A 10,878-nucleotide genomic window follows, 5' to 3' on the forward strand; every position below is an offset into this window, starting at 1 on the left:
AGAAGAAAGAGGCAGAAAATTGAGCAAAAACATAAGACTTATTTTGAAAAGACAAGAAGGCAGATATAGAGAGACAAAGATGAAGTATCATTAAGGTACATCTTTTAGAGTAATAGATAGGTGTTAAAAAACTCATTTTTAACAAGGTTTCTATAAATGTAATAAATTGTTTATTGAATCATTGTGTATCTCTAAGTGGGTGCTTAGAATAGGGGTAGGTGCTCCTTGAGTTGGTGCTCAAAATATTAGGGGTTGGTGCTCCTTGGGTCGGTTCTCTAAAACATATTGTAATTGTGATTTACTTGTGACGTTGGATTGGAGCAGTAGACTCCAACAACTATTCTCACCGAGGTTTTTCCCACATTGGGTTTTCCTCGTAATTACTGGTGTTATGTGATATGTCCTTGTGTGTATGATTCTAGTTTTGTTTTTATTTGCACACACACTAGATTGAAGTTTTAGATTATCATCGATTCACCCCCCCTCAGTGTTCACTTGTGTTCTTCAAATATTATGTGAGGATATAGATATTGAATAAAATGCATAACATCATCTTTTTCTAAAAATATGTTGATGATTAAGATAAGCTCTAGGAGAATAAGGAGGATCTAAGATTGATAAACCAACATTTTGATCTTACACCTCTTGCACTAGACTATGCATATGAGAAGAGGATCATGTCACATTTCTCTTCAATGATTTATCTCCATTGGAAAGATCATTGATAGGTGTATTTATTATTTCCTCATTCACATTAGATATCCTAGGAGAGGTACAAGTGTTAGCTTTTTCAATGTCATCTCTAGGATTATCATTTTCTACGAAAGCTTTTATGTCATCTACACATGTAATGCATGTTCTCAAAAATACCATCATGAAACAACATATAACATGGATAAAATCTTTGAGAGATGATTTGCAAGTAGGAAATATCTTTGAAGCCCTAAAGATGCAAGATGCAAGAGTACTATGAATGATAAGAAGTAATGTAAAGTGAAAGAAACCATTAACCAACACATGATTTTGATAAATGTAACTAAAAATCAATGTAATCATATGTTTAATGACAAACAAATCATATTTAGTAAATTCCATTATGAAAAACCCTAAATCAGATCTAAAACACAATTGAAAAATTATGCAACCCACAAGTCAATTTTAGAATAATAAATTAGGGTTTATATGAATCTAACCACTAAATTTATGCAATTTAATTAAAAATATGATTTATGAGTGCAAAATTTAATGTTTAATACCTACAAATCAGATCTGAGGCCATAAATAAAAAATAAGCATGAAATAAGTCGAGTTCACCAAAATGTATTAATAGAAATTTGGACCTAGCATTTAAATTAAGATAGTAAAACCACTAACACGCCAAATTTATCATTACATTGAAAAAGGGGTGAGTCTAATAGATCTAGCCACAATCCAAGTAAGGAAAGGGTTGAAGTTCTAATTAGATTCATTGGTTATTTGTTTGCCCCCTCTTTTGAGTTGAAGAGTGGATATGATTTGTGAAATTAGGGTAAAATAAGGAATAATTGATTTAAATTGTCAAAAATAGATTGCTACGGATATCCCATAGAGTCACAAATTGAGATTTGGGCAAGATAAGATATTTAAAACATGTTCCCAAAATTTGAGTCTAATTTTTTGAGACTAGGTAGTACAAATTTTCTCTGGTTTTTTGAATTTTACTTCGTCAAAATCCGAACTTGTTCATCACTATTGACTCTATCAGAATCCTAGAGTACATCTCTTGAGCCTATTCTCTACACACAAAAAGAAAGGAAATAGGGTTGTCAATAGGGGTTTTCCTTAGGTCAAACCTTGGTTTAGGAATTAACCTTGAATTGAATAATGTAAATATTGAAGTAAATGTTAAGGAGATATACTTCAGATCTACAATTGTTGATGATGATGCAATTCTCTCTGAATGTAATAAAAAATATTAAATGTAATGGCATGAAAAACACATGAACATGAAAAAACCCTAATGACACACACATTCGTGCATGAATATTGATGCAAATTTTCTCCACAATGCTTGAAGGATGAAATGCATTCTTGAATCTCTGAAAATGCTTGATTATGAATGATTCGTGGATGCACAATGATAGGGTATATGGATGATGTCATAATTAATTGATAGTATATCTTTATATAGGGTTCCCTATGTGAATTATTGATTAGACCAACCTCCAATAGTCAAGTGTCACCACAGGGACCAAAATCTATTAGGGAGGGGTAGTATCTGCCCCATTTCAAATTGGGTCCACATTAAGAGGAACCAAGGTGTTTTGGGACGCCCTAGTCCAAGACCAAGGAACTCTATGCCTTGGTTCTCCAAAATCAAGACCTACCAATTAGGAAATAGGGGAGGACAACCTTTGAGACAGGGCCCACCTAGTGGTGTCAACATGTAGCATCAGGGTTGGAGAAAAATGGGGCCAAAATAGGCACAAGAGGGATGAAAATGAGACACGCTAAAATAGGAGCACAAATATGAGGTGTAAATTGGACTGGTTACAATTTATGATGCTACACTTCCTAAGTCTATGACCAAAACATATTACTAAGTCTATGATCACCCTAATTTTGTTTTGTTTTACAACTTCCTTTGCTTCTTGACTTATCTTTAATTTATAATATTCTATGGTCTAGTTTTTGTTGCACTTTTCTAGGTTTGTTAGGACTATCCTAGGATCATTAGGTCATTGATTAGGATTGTCCTAGGTTCGTTAGGATTGACCTAAGTTCATTAGGACTTCCATACATTCATCAAGATTGTCCTGGGATCATTTAGACATTTGATTAGGTCTATCCTAGGTTAATTAGTGATGTCCTACATCCATTAGCCAAATAAAGTGTATTATAAAAGTATATGTTACCATCAATTAAGAATTGGCTATGTGAAGGAAAAGTATCCAAATATTTATCTCAATTTATCCTTATGTTAAAGAAAGGTTATCATTATGCTCATCACCATACATGAAGGAAGGTAAATAAAGTGAATCTATGACCTAAAGTACAAGCATTTTACTTGGAAGAAGATCTTTCTCAAGATACCTGTAGCATCAGAATTAGGAATCATCAAAGCAAGTATAAAAGGACATATTATTCATTATTAGCTCAATCACACATTGCAATGATCTAATCCTAAGCACACTCAATAGAGACATAAAAACAAAGCATTCAAAAGCAAATATCATGCAAACCAGATAACAATTTGGATGCTTCTTCCATGCGGCTCCATTGTTCTTCTTTCCTCTTCAAATGGATTTGTGGATCTCACCTACAAGTGCACATACAATTGAAAGCAAGATTGACTTTGATGAAAAGCTCAAGAGTACTAGAAGCATAAGTTCGATAGTCTGATAGGAATTAGCGGCTAGGGATTTGATTGAAGAAATTCATCCAATTTATAGACAAATTGGAGAAATGACAAGATTAGCATGAAATTGATATTTAGGCAATTGATTTCAAAAATAGGAAAATTGAGTGGAAAGAAGAAGGTTATGACACCTTCTATGTCATGAATTATGACATATTGCCAATGCAAAGCTTAGAGAACTAGAACCTTATGACATCTTGCTATGCCAAGAGTATGACGCATGAAGCACAAAAATAGGGAGCACTAAAGACAAGTTAATTAGGTGGAAATTGAAATTAGGAATTTAGAAAATTAAGAAAATTAGGAAATTAGAAAATGAGAAATTAGGAATTTAGTGAATTAATTAATAATGTGTCATTTATTAATTAATTCACAAAAGAGGAATAATTAGCCAATTAAATTAAACATTTAATTGCAATGAGAAGACTTAGGATAAATAAACAATTTATTAATCCTAAAGGAAGAAATGACACACACAAGGTTAAATGATTAAATCACGAAACCCTAGAAGATGAATTAGGTCTTGATGAAAGATAATTGACTCAATTTGATTTGATTTTGGATTTAACAAAGGACCAATGTGACAAATGATTTGATTGATAAATTCGCCAATTGACGAGGAACAATGACAAATTGATCCAAATTGACATAATTGTGACAGACAATGATCGATAGCGAAATGATCGCAAAATGACAAAATTGACAAGAGGACAAGGATTGATGACAAAATAGATTGCAAGATGACAAGATTGAAACTGACCACGATCAATGACAAATTGATCGCAAAATGACAAGATCGAACATGACAACGACCGATGACAAATCGATCGTTAAACGACAAGATTGAAAATGATAAAGATTAATGACAAATCGATAAGAGGACAAAACCCTAATTAGGATTGATGATGTCCAAAATGATGACAAATAAGCACGCACATTGATGCAACAAGATAAGATCGATCCAAATCATGACTGGATAATGTTGTCGACAAGACCAAATTTGAGGACGAGATGATTGAAGAATGTAGAAGAATGACTCGATGTTCGCAAATGATAAAGACCAAGTGCGTGACATAGGAGAAATGTTAATGCAACGCAAAAACCTAAAATGAGGCAATGCGCAAATGTTAAAGTATGACTTCGCAAGCGTTGACCATTTTTGGGTGTCTACATTTTGCCCCTCTTTGAGACAATGCGATTTTAAGCTGTAGCGTCGTAAATTGTACGCACTCGCTAGGGTGGTACAATTTCACACCTAGTTTTGCACCCGCCTTAGTGCATTTTACATTCTGCATTGCATTTCTCCTTAAGCACTTAATTAATCAAATTAATTAGGTCTAAGGTTCCTATTTCATCATTCTCTACATCATAAAGTTGGGCCCTTTCACTAAAGCGCGCCCTTCGCATTTTATTCCTCCAATACATCACTTAATCAAAAACCCTAATTAAGTCCTATTCCGAACTTGGGGGCTTGGTTTCGGGGTCAAAACATCTCGAAATCACCTGTAACTTCGGGATTCTCTCTAAAATCATCATATCCGACGGCCCTGAAAATTTGGTGAAAAGTTGCCGGGACCGTGGCGCCCGGTGCACATGGTCCCGGACATTTTTCCCGAAATTTTAGGAGCGCGATCCAATCATAAAATAAAGCTTAACCCCAAGAAATTGGCAGGATATTCAATCTCTAGGTTGGCCAAAATACGAATTTACGACCTAGGGTTTCATACATAAGAGCTCTCTTTCTTCATTTGGAAGGATCGGATTTTTGTTTCCGGGAACTTCATATGCAGCGAAAGAGCAGATCTTTGAGGACTTCAACAACATTCAACATCATTCTATCAAGCATCTATCAAATTCATTCATCCATTTAGGGCTTGGAAGACATTGAAGAACAATAGGAGATTACCGACTGAAGATTGGCTTGTACTCCTCCCTTGAGGGTTGGGTATGATTTCGTATTGTTTTCATGTCTTTGCATAAGCTTTGATACATCATTTATTCATGCTTTAGATCACATTGCATCTTGATTTAGAGAATTTACATTATCATTTGCAAGCAATTAGGGTTTACTTTCTAGGTTGCTCTAGTTTGCTTTCTTGCATTTTGGACCTTGCACACACACTAGGTCTGCACACACAATACATTTTACAAAACAACTTGGCTATTCGTGGAGGTGGAAATCACCGAAGCGGGGGTTTGACTAAGGCAAAACCCTATATAGCCATCCCTCCCCCTTTTCAGATATTATTGCAGGTTTCGAGATTCAGACGACGCCGCGGGATACAGATCCGGAGAGAGAAAGTTGGGACAACACTCTGTGTGAAATTGCAGAGAAGAAGACCGGGACAGGGGCGCTGGGGGCCCTGGTCCTGCCAGGACAGGGGCGCTGGGCGCCCTGGTCCCTGGGATAGAGGCGTTGGGCGCCCTGGTCCTCCGGACAGACAGTTTACAAACAATTTCCAGACAGTGTTTCAGAGTGCAGAACAGTGGTTTCCGGTGCAGTTTTCAGGACAGTGGCGCCCGCGCCCCCGTCCTGAACATTTTCAGTCCGATTTTGACTCTGGGTACATATCTGCATTCTTATTTCATCCTTGTACTTACAGCTGTTCATTGTTTAATCTCAATTCTGCAATCTTGTTATTAGTTCATACTTGCATTTTGAGATTACGGTTTGAACTTGCATTACTTGATCTTACAATTTCAACAAGGGAATAGGAATCCTAATAGATATCCCGTGGCTCTCTCTTTCACCAAAAGAAGTAGCCAATTGTGCGATATCTCTAGGCTCTTTCGTATTCCGTAATGTGTGTCAAAGAGTAGGATTAGGGTTTGTTGACCTAGTCTCGCTTTTTCCCCCACACATTTTGGTGAACCCGACGTGAATCTATCATTACTTCCTCTTGCATTACATTTGTTAGATCTAGATCTAGATTTAGTGTGTTTTCATTTCATTTTCATTAAAAGAGAAAAAAAAAAAAAAAAAGAGTGTGTTTCTTTGCATTGTGTGTTTAAATTTTATGCAATCTTTTCAAAATGTCAGATTTTTATTTACAAAATGTTCATGCTTTTGATGATTATTATGAGTATAGCCATGATGAATTAGATGAAGCTTTAGATGAGTTTTTAAACCCTAAGGATGCTAAACCTTCATTTTACCAAAAACTCATAAACCTTGTTACTATGCCATTTAGGTGTGATGAGAAAGATAAGTCGAATGGTTCCTCTCAAGGATACATTCCTATCCACTCTTCCCCTGAATCTAGTAACATGGTTGTTTTCAATAATCCCCTCTATGAGGAGATGTCTCCTTTTGAATCAAAAGACAAACCTTTTAACCGATATGATCATGCTTTGTTGGATGATGCTCTTGATGACTTTGTGGCTTTGTCGAAACCTTTAAACAAAAACAAGACCTCTAAATTGGTTAACATGATAAATTTGAATGAATATAACAAGCCTCTCTTTCAAGTCCAAGGTGCTTATCCTTCTCCCACCTTTCAAATTCCTAAAACTCCTCTCCTTACTGTCCAAGGAAGGTATGATCATGATTCCTTTCGTACTCCGAATAAACCAATCATCACTATGCAAGGAAGAAAACCTATAAGTCCTTACAATTATGCTTAAGCAAATAACTAGAGAGAGTTATCATGCGGTTGCCCATACCTATCATACCAGAAATAATAGGCAACCTAATCCTCCTCCTGTTATTCCAGTCTCTCTTCCTAATCCTCAACCAATTCTTCCTCAAGCTCCCCGTATTTCGCAAGTTATGGGTAAGGAATATGATCTCATAGAACAACTTAAAGCTACCCCTGCTAAGATATCCCTTTGGGATTTGATTCAAACTTCTTCCGCTTATCATGGAATGTTACAAGATGCCTTGAAAGATTTGAATGTTCCTCCACCGAATACATCTAGTAATATAGCATCTTTTGTTAACTCTGTGATGAATCCTAAAGCTCAAATTGTGTTTACCCAAGATGAGTTGCCTACTAGTGAAATTCAACAACAATATGATCCCTTGATGATTGTGGTTGTCATGAAAGACACTGCTATAAGACGAACACTAGTAGATAATGGCTTTGGGCTTAATGTGTGTAGCATTAATTTATTGCATAAGATGAATGTGGATACATCTCTTATGGAGCTTGACTCCCGTCCCATTCGTGGCTTTGACAATGTGGCTAAGACTTCATTAGGTATCATCACCTTACCTCTCACAGTGGGACCTGTTACTTTGCCTACTCCTATCCATGTTATGCCAGGGAATTTAACATATAACTTGTTATTAGGGAGGCCTTGGATTCACAGCATGCAAGCTGTCCCCTCTACATTGCATAGACAAGTTAAATTCGTTTATAACAATAAGACATACACTTTGATGGGTGATACTAATTTTCAAGCTTGTCTACAAACATCTAATTCCAAAGGAGAGTCTTCTAAGCCATCCTCGTCTAGTGATGACTCTTTAAACAAGAAACCTATCGCTGAGTCCTCGCTCTTTGATGATCAAAATCCTTTGGATGAGCCTGGAACTCCTGAAGAAGATCCTTCTCGACTTGAAAATACACATGAAAAGGATTTTGATCCTGAGAAGGTTCTCGCAGAAGATGATTGGGGATCTCTTGATTTTAACCCTACCTTTGTAGGTGAATATAAGGTTCCTTCTAGAGAAATTAAAATTGAAAAGAAGGAAGAAGCTGAAAATCATAAAGTTGAAAAGAAAGAAGAAACTAAAAGTCAATCAACTTTACCTGAATCTATGAGTAATAATTTTGTCGCTGCTTCTCAAACTTCTTCTCCTCACATCTATAATTATGAAGAGTTTGATTCTTTGTCTTATGAAAAACCACCTTCTCTTCCTGAAATGGCTGATCGTTATGGTCATGGTTTTCGCATTTTCGCTAAGCATGGGTATCATGGAAAAGGTTGTGGTGCTAATGAACAAGGGATAAGAGTTCCTCTAGAGACTAATTTTCACAATTATGCCTTTGGACTTGGCTTTAATCCCTGCAGACGTACTAAAGCTTCTAAAGGACCATGCATTAGTGTTAATTCTATTTCTACATCTCTATCAATACAACACCCTGAGTATATTGACGAGGATTCTTTGGGTGATTGTGCTTTGGATATCTTCCCTACCGACGACGCTTTAGCTGAGTTCTTGGGAGCCTATGACACTCTTCCTCGTTATCATCACAATAGGGGACTCTCTTATTGTTTGAACACCGAAGCCTATTTTGGAGAAGAGATTGATAACGATAAGATTGTGAAAGAATTCCCTCAGTTAAAAGATACTCCTCAACAAAGTAATCTTCTCATAAGTGACACTACTGATGTTAAGATGGATCCTTGCAACAAAGAGAAAGTCATTAAAATTGGGAAATGTTTGGATGAAGAGGAACAGAAACAATATGAAGAACTATTGCATGAATTCCCTAAGATCTTTGCTTGGACATATTCTGACATGCCTGGTATAGATCCTAAGATCGTTACTCATAATATTGTCTTAGTTCTTGACGCTAAGCCCGTGAAACAAAAGATTCGAAAAATGAATCCTAAGGTGGCTCTGCTTGTTAAAGCTGAGATTGAAAAATTATTGGAGGTTGGATTTATCCGCCCTATTGACTATTCCCCATGGATTTCAAATATTGTTGCTGTGGCTAAACCAGATAACAAAATAAGAATGTGTACTGACTTTCGAGATTTGAATAAAGCTTCCTTGAAAGATGATTTCCCTCTTCCAAACATTGACATGATAGTTGACTCTACGGCAGGACATGCCTTGCTATCCTTCATGGATGGTTTTTCAGGCTACAATCAAATTTTCATAAACCCTCAAGATCAATTCAAAACTGCTTTCACTACTCCTTGGGGTACGTTTTGTTGGATAATGATGCCTTTTGGACTTAAAAACGCTGGTGCAACTTATCAACGAGCGATGACCCTTATCTTTCATGATTATATGCATAAGATTTTAGAGGATTATGTTGATGATATTTTGGCCAAATCCTTTCTTCGCATGGATCATGTTAAAGTCCTCCGTCAAATCTTTGAAAGAATTCGTAAATATCACATGCGCTTGAATCCCCGAAAATGTGTTTTTGGTGTGGATAGTGGAAAACTATTAGGGTTCATAGTTTCGCATCGTGGGATTGAGGTGGATACTAAGAAAATAGATGCTATTGTCAACATGCCACCTCCTAGAAATGTGTCTCAACTTAAAAGCTTACAAGGAAAGATTCAAGCTATTCGTAGGTTCGTGTCTCAGCTTGCGGATCGTACCTTTCCTTTTACTCAACTTCTTAAAAAGGATATCACTTTTCAATGGAATGAGGTTTGTCAGCAAGCATTTGAAGATTTAAAAGTGTATTTGGCTAGTCCTCCTATTCTTCAACCGGCCGAACCTTCTAAACCCTTTCTTTTGTATACAGCTGCTTCTTCTCATGCTCTCGCAGCATTGTTGGCACAACATGATAAAGATGGTAAGGAATGTCCGGTTTATTACATAAGTCGTACCTTACTCGATTATGAGACCCGATATTCTGCGATAGAAAGACAATGCTTGGCCGTGGTGTTTGCGACTCAGAAATTGAGACATTATCTTTTAAATTCAGAAGTCCACGTCATGGTTAAGTTTGATCCTTTGAAGCATCTTTTCTCTAAAACTGATTTATCAGGTCGTCTAGCTAAGTGGGTTATGATGTTAACTGAATTTGACCTTAAATTTGTTTCACAAAGAGCAATTAAAGGACAAGCGTTGACTGATCACTTAGTTGAGGCCCCTTCGCCTTTCTCCTTCCCTAACCCTGAATCCTTTCCTGACGACTTCATTCTTTCTATAGAGAAAGATGAAACTTGGGAGTTATACTTTGATGGCTCTAAGTGTCGTACGGGATCGGGGGCAGGTGTTGTTCTGATTTCTCCTACAAAGAAGTCCATTCCTTTATCATATCGTCTAAATTTCCTGTGTACCAATAACATTGCTGAGTATGAGGCTCTTATAGCGGGAATAAAGGCAGCCTTGGCTCTGAATATAAAACACATACATATCTATGGAGATTCGCAATTGATTATAAGACAAGTAACAGGAATATATCAAGCAAAACAAGACAAATTATCACAATATAAAGATCTCGCTATCTTTTTATTACAAAATTTCGATTCTTATACCATGGAACCCGTTCCTCGAAAAGATAATCGACATGCAGATGCAATGGCATGTGTGGCTTCTCTAGTATCTTTAGAGGACCCTATGGTCGATCTTAATTTCGTTATTCACAATCTTATTTCTCCGGCTATTGAAGATGATTCTAGCTTGATAACATGTTGTGACTTTGTAGACTCAGATGAATGGTTCTCGCATATCATAAGATATTTGACCGATGGTACCTTTCCTGATTCCGCTAATAGGAACACTAGGGCTAGAATCCACAAGCTGTCTGCTAGATATATCATCCTTTCTAATGTCCTTTATCGAA

This window comes from Cryptomeria japonica, chromosome 1 (assembly GCF_030272615.1).
Source record: "Cryptomeria japonica chromosome 1, Sugi_1.0, whole genome shotgun sequence".
Taxonomy (NCBI): Eukaryota; Viridiplantae; Streptophyta; class Pinopsida; order Cupressales; family Cupressaceae; genus Cryptomeria; species Cryptomeria japonica.